An 18,648-nucleotide genomic window follows, 5' to 3' on the forward strand; every position below is an offset into this window, starting at 1 on the left:
AAGGGAAAGGGGGAGGAGGAAAGGGAAAGGAGGAGGGGGGTTATGAGGGACAAGGTAACCAACAGTACAAGAAATGTATCCAATGCCTAACGTATGGAAATGTAACCTCTCTGTACATCAGTTTGATAATAAAAATTTGAAAAAACAAAGACTTATAAGATAAATATAAGTCAATCCCACTGCTGAATATCTGGAGAGGATATTTAAGTTGAATTTTAACAGTTTTTTTTTAAATCCTGGGAACAGTAAGTTCAACTCATAAATTAATGATTTCTATGTTACAAATTTTAAACATTATACTTCTTGTTTTTCTGTTACTCCACATTATATTGCCTTGAAGAATAGCACACAAAACATTTTCCTTCAGGTCATTTAATAACTACTTCATTTGGTATCTATGTTTACAAAAGTGAGATGTTAAGCACAATCTATATATACTAGCAATTTTTAAATGATCATCAATAACTTGTTTCTGGAAAATAAGCTATTTGAGCTAGCAGCATTTTTTAATCCAGTAATGGAAAAGTTAGAAAGTAGCCAGAGGAAGATTTTAATTTCTCTTCTGAAAATATGTAGAAATGAATTAAATTGATTTATGAACTAAATTAATACATTTGGGTGCAACTCAATTGTTATACTAGGTTTCATATTAAAATTTTTCAGAATGGTAGTAAACCATTTTTAGGACTACAAGAAAATAATGGATAGAAATTATCTCAGCAGTAGATTTCTGAGTATAAAAATATCAAAATACTGTGTATTATACATCAAAATAATGTGTATTGTGACAATAGGCCTCCCTGCTAGGTCCCATCATTATACAGGACAGGAAAAGAACCCCAAAAGGGAGGGAACATGATAAAGAAGGCAATATATATTCTGGTAAACAGTCCAGAAAGAAAGGCTCAGTGTCAGGTCTAATAAAAAATCACAAGAAAGCAGTATTAGAACATGTGTGTGACCACACAGTTAACAATGGTGAAGCAAACATGTATTATCAATAGCAGCAAGCATAAGAAAAAGACAGAGATCTTGGGGGCTATAGGAACTGTGCAGGAACACAGCACACAAGTGCTTCATTTTTCTGTAGCTTAGTGTGACAACACCCTCCACTGTAAGCCTCAGTTCTATAGGGAGAAATCATCAGATTTACTTTATTCCTGAGGCTTATGTGAGAATGAAAGGATATGATTTTACTTGTATAAGACCCAATACTACCTTGCTAAAAATCACTTTTAAAATTAAACAAGATTCAATTAAATAATTGTACATATTAGTAAAGGATGTTACAGAGATCATATTACAATTCTATATTTCCTTCCAAATAGTTTTAAGAAAACTCATATGGACATGCATTCTTGATGACAAGAGAGTTTTTGAAGCCATCTCCCAGTTTTCTCTGATAATCCTCACCTACTTTCATGCATCAGACATGAATTAAATTTAAAAAAACAATGTAATAAGTACTATAAGCTATTCACAATTAAAGCAGAAAAGCCTTAAATAATTATTAACAGAAAATGTATTGCTCAGTTTAAAAGAGTAGCTTGGAAGTTCAAATGTTCAAGATATAATATACTAGAGCTCTGACCTTTCTGCTATTCAGCAAATACCACCATTTTTTATTCCCACATGAAGTCTTATACTCATGCAAAGGGAAAGTATTTGCAAGAGTTCAGGAGTCACATTCATATTTCTAAGCTCTCAGAGTCCTTCTAATTTTATAATTTCATGGAAGTTGAAATATTTATATTTTAACAAAATTTGCCTAGAGGATTTATCTGGATTTAAGTTCATCATTAAGACCAATTCCAAAATAAGTATATTTATTACTTAAAATAGGTAATTGGGAAATATTCAAAATGGCCACTGATATGCATACAGTAATTTCATCCTAATTTTAATAGTACATAATTCCTAAAAAAAATACATCAACTTTAGAGATATTCAGTGTACTGGTTGGCTTGAGTCCAGTTAATAAAAAAGGTCAAGTCTCACCTCCATGGCAGACATTATTGTTTGATGATCGAAAATCATTGCATGATTTCTAAAATAACTTCTACCTATGAGTGTTTCTCAACTCAGGAGACTTCCACCCTCTCCTTACAATAGATATAGCCTACATGTAGACTAAAATAATATCCTCACTGTAGAAAATATCTGTATTTATAAAAGTCTACCTTCTAATTCAACATTCTGCCAATATATCTTTATATTTCCTTGATGATTTTTAAAGTAATACGTATCTGAACATGTGTATATACATTTCGAGTACTTAATCTTTCAGTGAAGCTCTAATTTTGCATGAGAACAAAATCTATGCCCCTTCACTGACCATTATAAAGTGACACATTAATCTGAAAGAATAGATTATATATTTACCTATGTACCCATATATATACATAAACAAAAACATAAAACCCATAGCACAAAAATCCCCATACTAGGGATTTAACATTATTTTTTATTATTTTATTTTATTTTTATTTTCATGGTGATGTGCACTGAAGTTACAGTTACATATGTATGGTAGTGAGTACATTTCTTGTGAAACTAATTACTTCTTCCCTCATTTTTCTCCCACCTTCCCTCCACTCCAACCGTCCCCCCCCACAAGTTTACAACATATTGTCTTGTAAGTATTGCTGTTGCATTGGTTCACCTTTTACCTTTTTCTCACCATTCTGATGTTCCCCTTTCCTTCCTTAATTCAGATAAAACTATATACAATACCCAGGGTACCAAAATCAAATACAGTGACAAGCATTATACCATAGGGAAGAAAAGCAAAAGAAAAAGGCATAATTTCACATAGCATGTTGAAAATAACAACAATGATAAACCACTTATTTCCATGTTTTCAGAAATTAGGTTAGGATGGGCTCAAATGATTTTAAGAAAATTAAGTCTATATGGAGGGACCATATTACAAAACAACAGAGTTAATGTAGATTCAAGATATAATCTTAAAATATAATGGACAATTACTAGATGAAAATTGTATTTAGATGAGCACTTGTCATTAATGGAATGGATAAAACATTGTTAAGCAAGTGAAGGAACTCACAAGTATAAATTATTACATTGATAGGTCTTATCTGTAAACCTAAATTTTATGTATTATGAGGTATATAATAAATATATTAGACTAAATTTGTATTATTTATTTAAGATCTCATTGTTAATCCTATAACTGGTTTCTTTTCCAAACAAACACAGACATCTTACAAAATTTATTTGCAGTGGAAGATGGATTTATTCCTGGATCAGAAATGTACAAAGGCTTATTTATTTAGCATTATCCAAGTATCAAAATTTTTATTTCAGGTTTCCAAGTTCTAATTCCCACCGGAAACATGAAGAGTACATGAGATCTGAACACACAATTTTCTACATCATGGAAGAGAAGCCCTGAGCATAGGGAATTCAAGAGTTTATGAAAGGCAGTACACACCTCTCTCCTTTCTTTCAGAGAAAGACATTATATCTGTGTGACAGGGCTATCAGCAAGCGTGTTCTGTATTGTGAAGTCTCTATCCCTTTCTACAAAATCTGTTCACTACACAAACAAATATTCTTGAATTGAAGTTTTCAGCACAGGGCAATCGGTGCTTCACTCAAAACATATAGAAATGAAATAACCCCTTGGAGAATGGTATCCTAATTTTTATCTATTCTAAACTGACCCCTTCTCTAAACACAAATTCATTTTCTTCTTACTTATTTTAAGACTTTTTTCCTTTTCTCTCTTACATCAATTATTTCTCCCTTTCCACTGAATCCCTTTGGTGCATAATTGCCTTGCTCTGTCCTCACCTCAGTATTCACTCCATTTCTCAGTATACACTGTGGCAAAGGTGTTTTTTTTCTTTTCCTTCTACTTTACAATTATTACTATTTTCTCTTTCTTTTAACCTATGCTTGAATTAAATTTTTACTTACAGAATTCTAACAAATATGATCAAATAACATATTATCCAAACTATGACACTTAATGAAAGCAGGTATTGTTATTAGTTAAATGAAGACAACAATTACAAACTGAGAGTGCCACAGGGTGCACTAGGATGAATTTGCAATAGCAATCCTATCAGATTTCTTCGTGTCACTAACCCAAAGGCCAATTCAATTTCTAGATTGCTTCACAATTGAGCAGTATTTGACAACTTAGATCATACAATTTCACCACTTGATTTTTCTGGATACTACATAGTGCCTTATATCAATGATATTAGTGTGGATGCCAAAGATACATTCATTAATCCATTCCATATATATATAATATATACATACATATACATATACTTATATATTCTATTTTCCTTATCAATTTTTCAAATTGTGTAGCCTAAAATAATACCCATATACCACTGATGACTATATTTATGTTTTCAGCCTAGATTGCCTGAATTTCAGATTCCAGTATTCTACTTTTTAATAGCTCTACTTGGATTTTAATACACTTATCCAACCATGTATACTTGGAAGACAAATTCAACCAATGGTGAAATATGGCAAAGAAATCCAATAAATCAACAAGCTCAGTGTCTCATATCATGAGACACTAATAATCAAGGTTTGGGAAACTGAATTTCTCAAATGGCTAACTCTTTACCCAAATCAATCACAAAAATATTAGCTATATAAGTCTATTAGGAACCAAGACAAAGCACAATGTGACTTAAAGTTACAAAGAGTGCTTGAAATCCTAATTCCTTGTCTGCTTTCTAGCTGTGGAATATGATTGTGTAGTTTGCAGTTTGTATGAAGTGTATTTAAATAATAATTACTCTAAAAAGAGAAAGCTTGATTAAAATGACATAAATCAACAGGAAACTATTTTTTTTCTTTGACAAACATTGGAAGTAGAGAGCTCCTAACTATTCAGACCAATATTTGACTTTGATTTGTCTTGTTTACTGAGCTTTGGACTGTGCAGTTTCGTTGATGAGGGTGGTTTCACCAGTATATTGGTTTTCCAGTTGTGAAGAAGGCACATTTCTATGCATTTCTCTCTTTTATTTCTGAGAACAAATTACTTCAAACACACCCACACACACCCTTCCTCGTCATACTTTCACTTATATTTTATTGGCCATTGAACAACATTAGACATATTTTAATAAGAAAAATTACAGATTGGTGAGTCAATCAGTAAGAGCAAGAGGATTCAAGAAAACAATGAATGTAAAGGCATCCATCAGGCTTTAAGACTTACCAGCCACTTATGCATCCAAGGTGTGAGCGAACATGAGCCAAAGCTTTAATCCTGAGTCTTGACTTTGTCTTCATTCTTTCTACATGCTTCTGTTCTCCACATGCTCACTAGGAGGCTGAGAGTTCAAATCAAATTTAATAAAACCTTTTAAGTGTCCTCAAACCCTTGTAGTTCAACCTGTGTGTTTTTTTTTTTAATGCATGACATTTTCAATGTGGAAAGAATGCTTTCTTCCAACTTTCCACTGAGAGTTTGACAAAGTTTTTTCTGAGTTTAAACTTTAGGTTTTGTACTTATCTTTCAGCACAGCTTGGTCAATCACAAAGGCTCCCACAACCTGCACAAAATTATAGAACCATGGCAACTTCCCTTTGAAAAGGAAATATTGCCATAGGGGGAGGCCGTCAACTCACCCAGGTTCACCTAGCCCAGAAGTATGAAGTAGCTGCAAAGAACATGGAAGTGGGGGCATGGCAGGAGCTTAGGGCATTCTGAGAAATTAATTTGAGAAACTTCCACTTTTTTCCTTAACCCCTCTAGTTGAATTCCACTTTTCATAGCATGGAGCTCCTGCCTGTGGAATTCACTATGGCAGGGGGTCAGCACATCCGTGTATGACTGGATTTGAAGAACACAGGCTGACTGTATGCCAAGAACAAAAATAGCCTGTTACCTTGTTTGCTAAGACAGGGAAAATGCATCCTAAGCCATGGGGTTAAAACATCCTCTCCGCAGGTGATTAGTTGTTAGGGTTATTTTCCCTAATCTATGATGTCCCACAGAGAAAACACCCAAAGACTTTACTTCGGTCTGACACACTTTTTCATATGTGTACATTGAGTGTAATGCAGTAGTGTTATTAGCTTACTCAAAGAGAACAGAAGTCAAGAGAAAAATATTTTTAGTTTTCAGTTTCTTAAAGAGTTGTTATGAAATGTTTATAAAATAGAGCTTTATGTGTATTCTTTCTTCTAATTCTTTTCACCTTATGTGATACTAATCTCATTAACTAGCCACTGAGAGATTGTGGTATTTTTCTTACTTCATGAAAGACTGGGCCTTAGGAATGGTGCATGCATAATTGTTAAAGGGAATTATGGTTTAAACAGACAACATTTTGAACCTTCTCAGAAAGGAAAGTCTCTCTCTGAATTAGAGTTTTGTTTTGATATTTGACTTTCCTATATGTTTTGTGTCTATGTATACAAATATGTTTATGTGTGTGTTTATTATATATACTAAAAATACATTCTTTTATTTTATTACTATGTAAAAAACTATCCATGCCATTAAAAACATAAGTATGTAGCATGCAAAATGTGAGCATTGCAATGCAATTTTGTGTAACTATCAAATAAAATGAAAAATTTTAGATTTTTCATTTCTTCACTTTTTCTAAACTTGTTTTGGAAAATAAGTTTTAGTTAGGTCATTATATTTTTCCTTTGTAAAATATTTAAATATATAGGATATATCCTGACACACATTCTACTGCTCACTTAAAGACACATGTCAATATTTAAGCAACTGACAATAATGACCCTGTAATCTTCAGACAAATTTCCAGAAAGATCACAAAAGCAGGCATCTACATTCTTATTTTTATCAATAAAATGAAAATTTCTACAGGCAACAATCTTGTAAATATACTGTTTACTACAACATAATATTCATGCTTTAATTTGAGATAATTCTCACAACACTCTGTACCTAGCCATATTTTTTTTTTACAAAAGATAACCAACATTTGGAAAAATAATTAGGCTGCCAAAATCAAATTCTGAAAGGAGGGACAAAAACTAGCAATTTGAATTTTTTTGTTTTCAGCTAAAATAAATTAATGTAGCTAAAACAAAATTAGATTATTCTATATGAATAGAATACTAAATCATCTGTATGACAAATAGGTGACTATAAAGATAAAATGCAGTGTAAAGAGAGGAGAATTTCTTCAGTAATCTGTTTAATATTAAAAAAAAGATTTAAGAAATGTACCCAAGTCAAGAATATAAGGAGCTGTGAGGAATATGCCAATAGGGTAAAAAATTTCATAATGTTGATCTATTATTATTTTCATCACTTCCATAATTCCTAGTAATTTACTTTTCTTTAATTAGAGTCATTCACATTTTTATAATAAAATTACAAAGACAAAAATTCAATAAATAATAGTAAGTCCATATTTAGTTCAGTGCAATGAATTTAATTCAATACTAATTTAAAAGTCAGTGTTTAATGGATAATAATACATTAGCAATAAGTTAATCAGAACTTTGTAAATTGGATTGTCCTTGACTTTGCAGAGCAATGTTTCTGAAAGCAAAGATTCTATTTGGAAATAATGTTTCAGATATTAACATTTCTATAATATAGCAAAACAATATATATTTGTTATTTACTTCAAAACATGTACGGTGCCAGTCTTTGAGCTCAGACTCAGCGCTTTGCACTCTCTCTTGATTTTTCATTCACTATCAATGCTTTACCATGTTAACAACACACACTTCTGATTTTTTGTTTTTGTTTTTGTGTTATTTTTATCTGTTTATTTGGAGATAACAGTTTCATCAACTTTTTCTGCCTAATCTGGTTTTACACCACAGTCCTTAGTTCTCAGCCTTTTGAATACCTAATATTACAGGATATGGTTCACTAGCACCCCACTGACTTACTAGTTCATACAAACATATAAATGTACACTTTTTATAATCTTTTCTTTCTTGAATGATAAGCTATTCTCAATGTTATTTTTTGTTAAGTTTTTTCAGTGAAGAACACTGCTAAGGTATCATGTTGTAGTTATCTTTGTATGCACACTTGAACATGTCTTTATGATACACAGTTTAGAGAAAAATTGAATAGCTACAAGGTCAGCTCATTTTTGCTTTCATTGGATATTGTCAAATTGTTCTCTAAACTGGCCTTGCCAATGGAAGAAGAGAGTGTGTGTTCCTTCACATTGCCAGCTGCATGTGCTATTACTAGACTTTTCAGTTTTTCTCAGGTTTTGTTACTGGGCAAAGCTATTTTTCTAGGTTTGCATTTCTCCATCACTACTTTGACACTGCATATTTTCATGATAGGCCAGAACCAGTTTAGTTCACTTCATTATGTTCTATTTTAAAACTTCAACATGTATTTATTTGGTATGTTCCATACCAATGGAAGCCATGTTGATTAAAACCAGAGGAACTAGGAATGAGGAACTGGATGTTAACAGGATGTCTATGTGCAACAATGCCAGGTCAACAGCCAAAGTGGCCCATGCTTTGCCTAAGGCCCCAGACATGCAGGGTGGATCTATTCTTCCACAATGGTATGAGTATTTCCTAAAACGGAACCCTATCATTTGTCTTTATGTAGTATTAGAGTAGCATTATGCACCTGTTACATATGTCTTTAAAAGAACTACAAGAGAATTAATCATGCAATGTCTAAAAAAGAAATGATGAAAGAGAATGTGAATCTCCTTCTCAAGACCGGATTTCTCTAATTCTTTTCCATCCTTTCAATATTTATCTTGCTTTACAAGGCAAGTAAATTAGTTTAAAATAACATAACAGGAAACCCAAAAGATTTACGGAGGGAAAATGAGAACAAGACTTTTAAAAAGGTAGTAAATTCTTTCAAACGAGAGATATTAAAGTAGAGACTGAAGTTCATTTGCATTTACTTAAGCACTAACCCAGGAGTTTACAAACACCGGGCAATGAGTAAATATCAACAATTCAGTTAAGGAATGAATTTATTGATCTCTAAGTCCCTGCTGATCTATAAGAAACTTGTAAACATTTCCAGAGTATTCATGTTGTGTTCACAAACAAGCTAAAAGTGTCTTAAGGAAATGGAGAGAATTGTGTGTGTTTATACAAGGCTGTTAAAAAGTTTCAACCAATGATATAGGAAAACAGATCCTAATTTCGTACATTTCATAGGGAACCCTTTGACCACCTAAATAGAGACAGCTGTTGTGGTGTTGAACATAGCTTTTGAAAATCTTGGGAAATTCAAATATCCAGGGGTTGGAGACTAGAGAAAGTTATGCAGAGTAGGATACTTCTACCTCAAAGAAGTTCTCTAAAGTGATGCTGAGAAGTTGGCATAACCTAATATAGTACATAAAGTATGTTTCAGAGAGAAACACAAACAGTTATTTTTAGATCCTGCCAGGAAGAACCCCTGAAAGAGATCAGACCTAGGCCAAATGAACTGGTGGAAGGAAAGGGCATCAAAGGATGGCTCACTTACTATTGAAAAGGAAATGGAAGAGGATAGAACTACTCACCCCCTCCACCAGTGGTAGATAATATTTAAAGCAAAGTTTTACCTCAGAATAATTTTCAGGGTCAAGTAGGTAAGATTGGTTGTCCCACTGCTCTCTTCTGCCCATCTCCAGCTCCAAACAAGACAGGTTAGAAGACATAGACAGGAATTATCCAATGCCGAACTGGAAATAATAAGGGGCTAGAAAGTATAACAGAAAGAAGTAAAACAGTCTACACACTGCCTCCCTATTTTGCAGTTTCTTACCTGGATCAGGCTTGAACTAAAACTGAGACAAATATTTCCCTTTGAATAAAGCTCTTGGTACACTAGAATGTTAATATAAATTATTTTTTCTTATTTTAAGTTTTTATTATCAAACTGAATTACAGAGAGGTTACAGTTTCATACATTAGGCATTGGATACCATTGGATACATTTCTTGTACTGTTTGTTACCTCGTCCGTCATTCCCCCTCCCTGCTCCCCTTTCCCTTTCCCCCCATCCATAAGTTGTTCAGTTCATTTACACCAGTTTTGCAAGTATTGCTTTTGTAGTTGTTTATCTTTTTTTACCCTGTGTCTCTTTCAATTCCCTTTCAATTTCCTAGTTCTAATACCAGAACACACGGTTTCCAATATACTCAGATAAGATACAGAGATGGTGTAGGTACAACCACAGGAAGGTGATACAAGAAGATCATCAATAATAGAAGCTACAGCTACACATGGCACGTTGAAAGTAGTTACAACTGTGATAAAACAATCGTTTCCATAACATAGAGTTCATTTCATTTAGCATTATCTTATGCATTAATAGGGGCATAGCTATTAGGCTCTTCTGCTGTGACTAGCCTAAACCTGTACTAATTATTCCCAATAAGGGAGACCATAGAGTCCATGTTTCTTTGGGTCTGGCTCACTTCACTTAGTTTAAGTTTTTCCAAGTCCTTCCATTTCCTTACAAATGGGGCAATGTCATTCTTTCTGATAGGGGCATAAAATTCCATTGTGTATATGTACCACATTTTCCTGATCCATTCGTCTACTGAGGGGCATCTGGGTTGGTTCCAGATTATTGCTATGACAAATTGCTGTGATGAACATTGTTGTGCTGGTGGCATTACTGTGATTTTGTTTGTGGTCTTTTGGATAGATACTCAAAAGTGGGGCTGCTGGTCATAGGGGAGCTCTATGTTGAGCCTTCTGAGGAATCTCCATACCACTTGCAAAGAGTGGCTGAACCAGTTTACATTCCCACTAACAATGAAGTAGGGTTCCCTTTTGGCCACATCCCCTCCAACAATTGTTATTGTTAGTTTTCTTGATATAAGACATTCTTACTGGGGTGAGGTGGAATCTCAATGTTGTTTTGATTTGCATTTCTTCTATGGCCAGTGATGTAGAGCATTTTTTCATATGTCTCTTGGCCATTCTCATTTCCCCATCAGAGAAGTCTCTTTGTAAGTATATAGCCCACTTGATGAGGGGGCAATTGGTTCCTTGCAGTTTAGTTTTGGAGGAAGGTAATTTTTAGTTCTGCATATATTTTAGATATGAGGCCTTTGTCCGTTGTATGACTGGTAAAGATCTTCTCCCAATCTGTGGGCTTTCTGTTTATCTTGCGAGCTGTGTCCTTTGCCCTGCAGAAGCTCTGCAGTGTGATGCAGTCCCATTTGTCCAACCTTTCTTTGATTTGTAGCATTTCTGGGTCTTTGTTAAGGAAATTCCGTCCTGTGCCAAGGACCCCAAGTGTTTCTCCTACTCCTTCTTTTAGTGTTTGCAGGGTGTCTGTTTTGATTTCGAGGTCTTTAATCCATTTGGAATTGATTTTGGTGCAGGGTGATATATAAGGATCTAGTTTTAGTTTGTTGCATGTGTTGAGCCAGTTTTGCCAGCCAAAAAGAGGCTATCTTTCTTCCAGAATATTGTTTTAGCTTCTTTATCGAAGATTAAGTAGGCGCAGTCCTGTGGGTTCATTTCTGGGTCTTCAATTCTGTTCCATTCGTCTTCAGGCCTGTTCCCGTGCCAATACCAACCAGTTTTTATTACTATAGCTTTATAATACAGCTTGAAGTTGGATATTGTAATTCCTCCAGCACAGTTCTTTCTGCTTAGGATTGTTTTTGCTATTCTAGGTCTTTTATTGTTCCATATGAATCGCTGGATGCTTCCTTTATTTCATTAAAAAATGGTGTTAGGATATTAATGGGTATTGCATTGAATTTGAAGATACCCTTTGGCAATATTGCAATTTTGATTATATTAATCCTCCCAATCGAGGATCATGGGAAGTTTTTCCATTTCCTTAGTTCTGCCTTAATTTCATTTTTCATGTATTTAAAGTTCTCATCATAGAGGTCTTTCACTTTTTGGTTAAGGTTATTCCTAGGTATTTTACGTTTTTTGAGACTATTGCAAAAGGAGTTGCTTTTCTGATTTCAGCCTCAGTCTTCGTGTCTTTAGCATAGAGAAAGGCTGTTAAAGGGAATGGCTTTAGTTTTTCACCATTTAGAGTTATGCTTGCTGTTCATTTGTCATAAAGTGCTTTGATTATATTCAGGAATGTTCCCTGGAATCCCAGTTTTTCCAGGGCTTTTAGCATAAATGGGTGCTGGATTTTATCGAACGCTTTTTCCGCATCCAGAGATAAAACCATTTGGTTCTTTAGCTTGCTCCTGTTGATGTGGTGGATTACATTAATTGACTTGCCTATATTAAACAAACTTTGCATCCCTGGGATGAATCCAGTTTGATCGTGGTGTATGATTTTTTTGATGACCTGTTGAAGTCAATTGGCCAGAATTTTGTTGTGAATTTTTGCGTCTATGTTCATTAGGGAAATCACTCTATAGTCCTCTTCCTGTGATGAGTCCCTGCCTGGTTTTGGGATGAGGGTTATACTGACTTCATAGAATGTGTCTGGTAGTGAACGTTCTCTTTCAATTTCACTGAAGAGTTTGAGAAATATTGGTGTGAGTTCTGTTTTGAAGGCCTTGTAGAATTCTGCTGTGAATCTGTCTGGATCTGGGCTTTTCTTGGATGGGAGATCACTTATTGCCATTTCTATTTCAATACTGAATATGGGTCTGTTTAGAAGGCTTTAATCTTCATGGTTGAGTTTGAGGATATGAATTTTTTCTAGGTAATCATCCATTTCTTCCAAGATCTTGAATTTGTTGGCATAAAGTTTTGCAAAATAGTCCCTTATTATTTTCTGAAATTTGGTTGTTTCTGTGGTGATGTTACCTGTTTCATCTCTTATCTTGTTTATTTGAGTGTGCTGCCTTCGTTTTTTGGTCAGGTTTGGTAGGGGGTCTGTCGATCTTGTTGATTTTTTCAAAAAGCCAACCCTTTGTTTGTTGATTCTTTCAATGTTTTTTTCATCTCTAATTGATTTAATTCTGATTTGATTTTAATTATTTGATTCTGTCTATTGACTTGGGGTTTGGCTTGTTGTTCTCTTTCAAGGAAATTAAGGTGCTTCCTTAACTGATTGAGTTGCTGTTTCTCCAGTTTGTTGGTGTATGCACTCAGAGATATAAATTTTCCTCTGAGTACTGCCTTTGCTGTGTCCCAAAGGAGCTGGTACTTTGTGTCCTCATCTTGGTTCAATTCCATAAACATTTGAATTTCCATTTTAATTTCTTCAATGACCCACTGTTGGTTCAGCAGTGTGTTGTTTAGTCTCCATGAATTGTAGGAATTTCTGTGGTGGCTGTTTGAGTTGAGCTCTAATTTTATTCCATTGTGGTCTGAGAGAATGCAGGGAATGGTTTTGATACTTCTGAATTTTTACAAATTTTCTTTGTGCCCTAAAATGTGATCTATTTTGGAGAATGTTCCATGTGCTGCGGAGTAGAATGTGTATTCTGTTGTTGCTGGGTGGAATATTCTGTAGATGTCGGTTAAGTCTAGTTGGTCTATGCAATTGTTTAGTTCTTTGGTTTCTTTGTTCAGGTTTTGGCATGTTGATCTGTCCAGAGGTGATAGTGGAGTGTTAAAGTCCCCAACTATCAATGTGTTTGGGTATGAGTGTTTTTAGAGTCAGTAGTGTTTGTTTGATGAAGTTGGGTGTTCCCGTATTTGGTGTGTAGATATTTAGGATGGTTATATCTTCCTGTAGGAGAGATCTTTTTACTAATATTTAGTAACCTTCTTTCTCTCTTCTTACCTTTTTTAATTTGAAGTCAATTTTGTCTGATACTAGGATCTCAACCCCGGCCTGCTTATGGGGGCCATTTGCTTGATAGATTTCATTCGAGCCTTTCACTTTTAGAAGATGTTTACTTTTGCTGGATATATGTGTCTCTTGGAGGCAGCAGAAATGGGATCTTGATTTTTGATCCAATTTATGAGTCTATGTCGTTTGATAGCAGAATTAAGTCCATTAATGTTGAGAGTTAGTATTGAGAGATGATTATTTGTTCCTTTCATTATCACTATCTTGTTAAAAGCTGTGTCTTCCCATTTCTTGATCTGATATTCTGGTTTACTATTTAGGGCTCATTTCTCTGTCTGTATTGGGATCTTGATTATTTTCCCTGTATAGTACCTCTTTGAGGATCTTTTGTAAAGCTGGTTTGGTGGAGATATATTGATTCAGTTTTTCCTTACTGTGGAAGACTTTTATTTGACCTTTGGCTATGAATGATAGTTTAACTGGGTACAGTATTCTTGGTTGGTAGTTATTTTTATTTATGGTTTGGCATACATCATACCAGGCTCTCTTTGCTTTCATGGTCTCTGCTGAGAAGTCTGGGAAAATTCTTATTGCTTTTCCTTTATACGTAATTGTTTTCTTTTCCCTAACAGCTTTAAGGATTCTTTCCTTGGACTCTATTGATTCTGATTTGATCATAATGTGTTGGTGGATGTCCTGTTCTGGTCTGGTCCGTTTGGGGTTCTACATGCTTCTTGTATCTGTATAGCGCTATCCTTCTGGATATTTGGGAAGGTCTCAGCTAATATTGTTAAATAGGTTGCCTAGTCCATTAACTTCTTTCTCCAGGTTTTCCCCAATATGTATTATCCTTAAATTGGGCTTCCTGATTGTGTCTTGGAGCTCCAGGACTGATCTGTCTTGTCGATTGGATTCATTTTGTTGATTTTTTATCTTTCTCCATAGATTCTAGGGAATCTTCAGTTCCTGAGATTCGATCCTCTGCTTCAGTTAGTCTGGACTGTAGGCTAGCTACTTAATTTTGAATCTCTTTTCCTTCTGACTGGTCTTTCCTGATGATTTCCATGTCATCTCTTAGGTCCTGTATGGACTTCTTTACTTCATTAGCTTCATTAATTTGGTTTTGAGTGCTGTCTCTCAAATCTTTTAGCTGGGTAGCTATCTTTTCATTTGACTCTTAAATTTCATTTATCTTTCTATTTGTCGAGGCCATGAAATCATCTATTACTTTATGGAAGGATTGCTGTATTGATTCAAGCTGTTCATTTATCATGTTTATCCATAGACTTTGTAGAGCATTTTGAGGGTTCTCTTCTATGTCTTTGATTGACTGCTCTGCTGCCTGCTTGTTTTGAGTGGGAGATAAGACTCCATTGTTTGCCATCTTTCTTGTGTTTCTTCTGCCCATTTGGATTGGGAATGCCAGTCTACAAGCACCTGTGAGCACCATTTAAGACCCAAAGCGGACCTTACCAAGCACTGTTGTGTAAATCTTAGAAGTTCACAATTATATACAGATACCTTGTATACCTGTATATAAAATTATATTTGGCGTTCCTAAAGAATACAATTTCAATATAACAACCAATCCTGAGGCCTGTATTCAGTAGTTACTTACTGTTACAACCCTATGAGCAATTCTTATTCTTATATTAAGTTCTTTTAGGACTGGGTTTCTCTATGAATCCCTTTGATTCACTCGGATTAAGCAGGGATACCCTCTATCCAATAACCAGGAGTCAATGGAATATGGAGGTCCTAGAAATAAGTCAGGAGGGTAAGTTGGAGGTAGTAAAGAGAATAGAGTAAAGAGAATAGAGTAAATGTATTGGGGTGGGGGTGATGATTTTGCTTTAATTTCAGTGACGTGGAAATGTTGAGTAGAGTAGAATCAGTAGAAAGAACAAGGTTAAAATGATAGACAATGGATAGTTAGCAGTAAAGAGTAGAGGTGTTATTTATAGGAAAGTATATTTTTAAAGAAAGAGAATGCAAAGAGAGAAATAAAGAAAAATACTGGAAGACAGATGCACAAAACAGAGAAAATTTATTTTTAAAAAAAATAAAAAGAAAAAAAACAGAAAAATGAACAAGCAGAAAATTTTTTTTTTGTAGAACTAACAGGTAAAAATGGAAAGCAAAAAAAAAAAAGAAACCAACGACATTTCAGAAATGAAAATATATTTTTAAAAAGCTTTAAAAACTTTTGAGAAAAAAGAAAATAAATAAAAAGGAGTCTTCCTTGTTTGAGTGGGCTTTCTACAGTCTCTGGTTTCCTTGTGATGGTCTGCAGACTATTCTGCCACTTGGCTGGTTTGACTTGCTTTTAGTTCGCAGGGGGTGGATCTGCTCTAACCCTCTTCCCCTGTCAGTGAAATCCTGGGGCTCTGTGGTTACCACAGCTTGCTGGTAAGACTTGGGCATCCAATGTAGATGATGGACTTGAACATTCTCAGGAACCGTGGTTCCTCCCATCTGCTGTGGGGCTGCTGCCTTTAATTCCTGGCTTTGAATAGGCTGTGGACTCAGCAGGGTGTGGCACCTGGTTTACCCAGCTGAGAGTTGCTTGCCTGAGGGAGGTTCCTCCCTCCTGGATGGGGCGGCCTCCTGGGCAGAGCTGGGTATGAATTCAGCTCCGTTTCAGGGTGGGAATTGGGCTTCCTCTGTGATGGGACAGTTTATCTGTCTCGGGAATTGTTTGTTCTCCCATCTGGCTGTTCTGTGCTGCAGGTAGCTGCTTGTCACTTTCGCTTTTAATTTAGAAATTCCAGCGGGCAGGGCGGGGCACCTCTAGCTGAGCCGAGGCCCAGGATGAGCCTCCCGCCTGGGCAGGGGGCGTTTTCCTGGGTAGAGCTGGCTCTCACTGGTCAGTCCCTCTTGCCGTTCTCAAAGATGGCCACTTTGCCCTTGCTTTCTCCAGGCCTGCGTTAGTTCTAGTCTGGTCTGACCCTATGCCAGTGCCTAAGATGGTGCTTTGCTCTGGCGGTGGGGGAAGGGCTACCTCCCAAAAGCTGCTCTATGGGCATGAGTGAGAATGTCGTTCTTGGGGTACTCACGCTTTCTCTGTGATTTTGTCCCGTCAGTGCTCAGCCTGTGATCCGTGTCTGTACACTGTCTGGAGGATTTCTCCCCGGTCTCCGTTGTATGATTTAGCTGCGGGGAGTGCGGGGCACTGTGCTGGAGCTGGCACTGGTGTGGTGGCAGGACACTGCCAGAGCTGAAATCTGTGTTATCAGGCCAGCTAAGTTCACTTTTCCTTCCTGGCCAGAATCCTTGTACTGCTATAACTTACTTTGGCTGTCTTTCTAGGAGTAAAAGTTTCTCTGGGATGGGAAAACTGTGATGTTGAAGGGAACTCAGCTAGGGCTCTGCTGCTCCTCCGCTGTCTTCCCAGAAGTTCCATATTAATTATTAAACAGAGACTATTTCAGGGATTAAAACGATCAGGGTATTTAAAAAATATATTATTATCTTGGAGTGAACACATAAAAGCTACCTGGGCTATCTGCCCAAATTTTATTACATGAGAGGAAAATAATGGCCCTACAGATTAGGTTCCTAGAAGCAATTATTTGGAAGAAAGTCATTGCATTCACACCTTTCAGTCTTGCTTATTCTACTTAGCAGGTAGAGAAACATGAAAAGTGTCAGGAATGTGAGTTCAGATATGACTGGTTTCTCATCCTATAGATGAGATTACATGGATTCCTACTTAACCTCTCTCTGTCTCTAGAATCTTATCTGAAAAATGCCAACCTATAAAAATTAAAAGCAATTATGTCTATAAAGTAGCTAACAGATTGCCTGCCACATGGAGAATATTCAATATACATAAATTTCTTTCCCATAGCAAATCACAGTGCTCTATGCACATTTATATGCTCTCTAGAAACATTTGAATTCAACTCCATTCTCTTAAGTCCAGTTCTTTCATTGCCCTCACTATCATTTCATAATTCCAAAATAGTGTTGGGACAGGATAGCATGTTATGGCCCTTAGGCCCAACCCACGCTACCACCTGCTTTTATAGATAAATTTACTAGAAAACAGAAACAAATATTTTTTATGTATAAAATATGGTTGCTTTCATGGGATGCATGGACATTTCCTGCATTGTAATAGTAGTATGGAATAATCATGGGAAATGCCATAGGTTATGTTAAACCCCACTACTTCTTTTCTGACATGTTTTGGAAAGAAAATGGGCCAAATGAAGTACAAAAATCAGGTTTTAAAATACATTGTAGGAAGTGGCGCTGGGGCACTAAGTAGTAGAGCAGCACTAGCTTTGAGCTGAAGAGCTCAGGGACAGTGCCCAGGCACAGAGTTCAAGCCCCACAATAAACAAACAAACAAACAAAAACTGCATTATACTAAGATGGTGTGGTTACTTTTAATATATTGTTTATTTCTACCAAACCTTCTTCATGTTAACCTCTAATTCTCAGAAATTAATATAAAAAATAATACATAGGCCATGGTCTAGTGGTTCATGTGTATAGTCCTACCTACTCTGAAGAATGATACCTGAACATCAAGGTCACATCTCAACCTGTGTAGAAAAAAATCTGTGCAACCCTTATCTCCAATTAACCAGAAAAAAATGAAAATGAAGGTGTGGATCAAGTGGAAGAAGCCAGTCATAGGCCCTGAATTTGAACCTGAGTACTGGCACAAAAGAAATAATGAAGACACATGTAGAGTCCTCAGAGATTCTAGCATATGTATGGAACTGTGACATAGGTTTCTGAAGCATTCACAGGGGCTTTCTTGGTGTGTTTTGTTTTGTTTTAGAGAGATAATCTTCCTGTGTAGCCCAGGCTCATCTGGAACTCAACACATTCCCTCTGAGTGCTGGCATTACACACCTACACCATTGCCCCCAGCTTACACACAAGCTTGGTGTTCCTTTTGAGCTCCATGTCTGGAGTCTAATTTCTCTCACCAAACCCCTAGAAGAAAGAGGAAAAGATAATTCCTCATT

Source organism: Perognathus longimembris, chromosome 1, assembly GCF_023159225.1.
Source record: "Perognathus longimembris pacificus isolate PPM17 chromosome 1, ASM2315922v1, whole genome shotgun sequence".
In the NCBI taxonomy this organism is placed as follows: domain Eukaryota; kingdom Metazoa; phylum Chordata; class Mammalia; order Rodentia; family Heteromyidae; genus Perognathus; species Perognathus longimembris.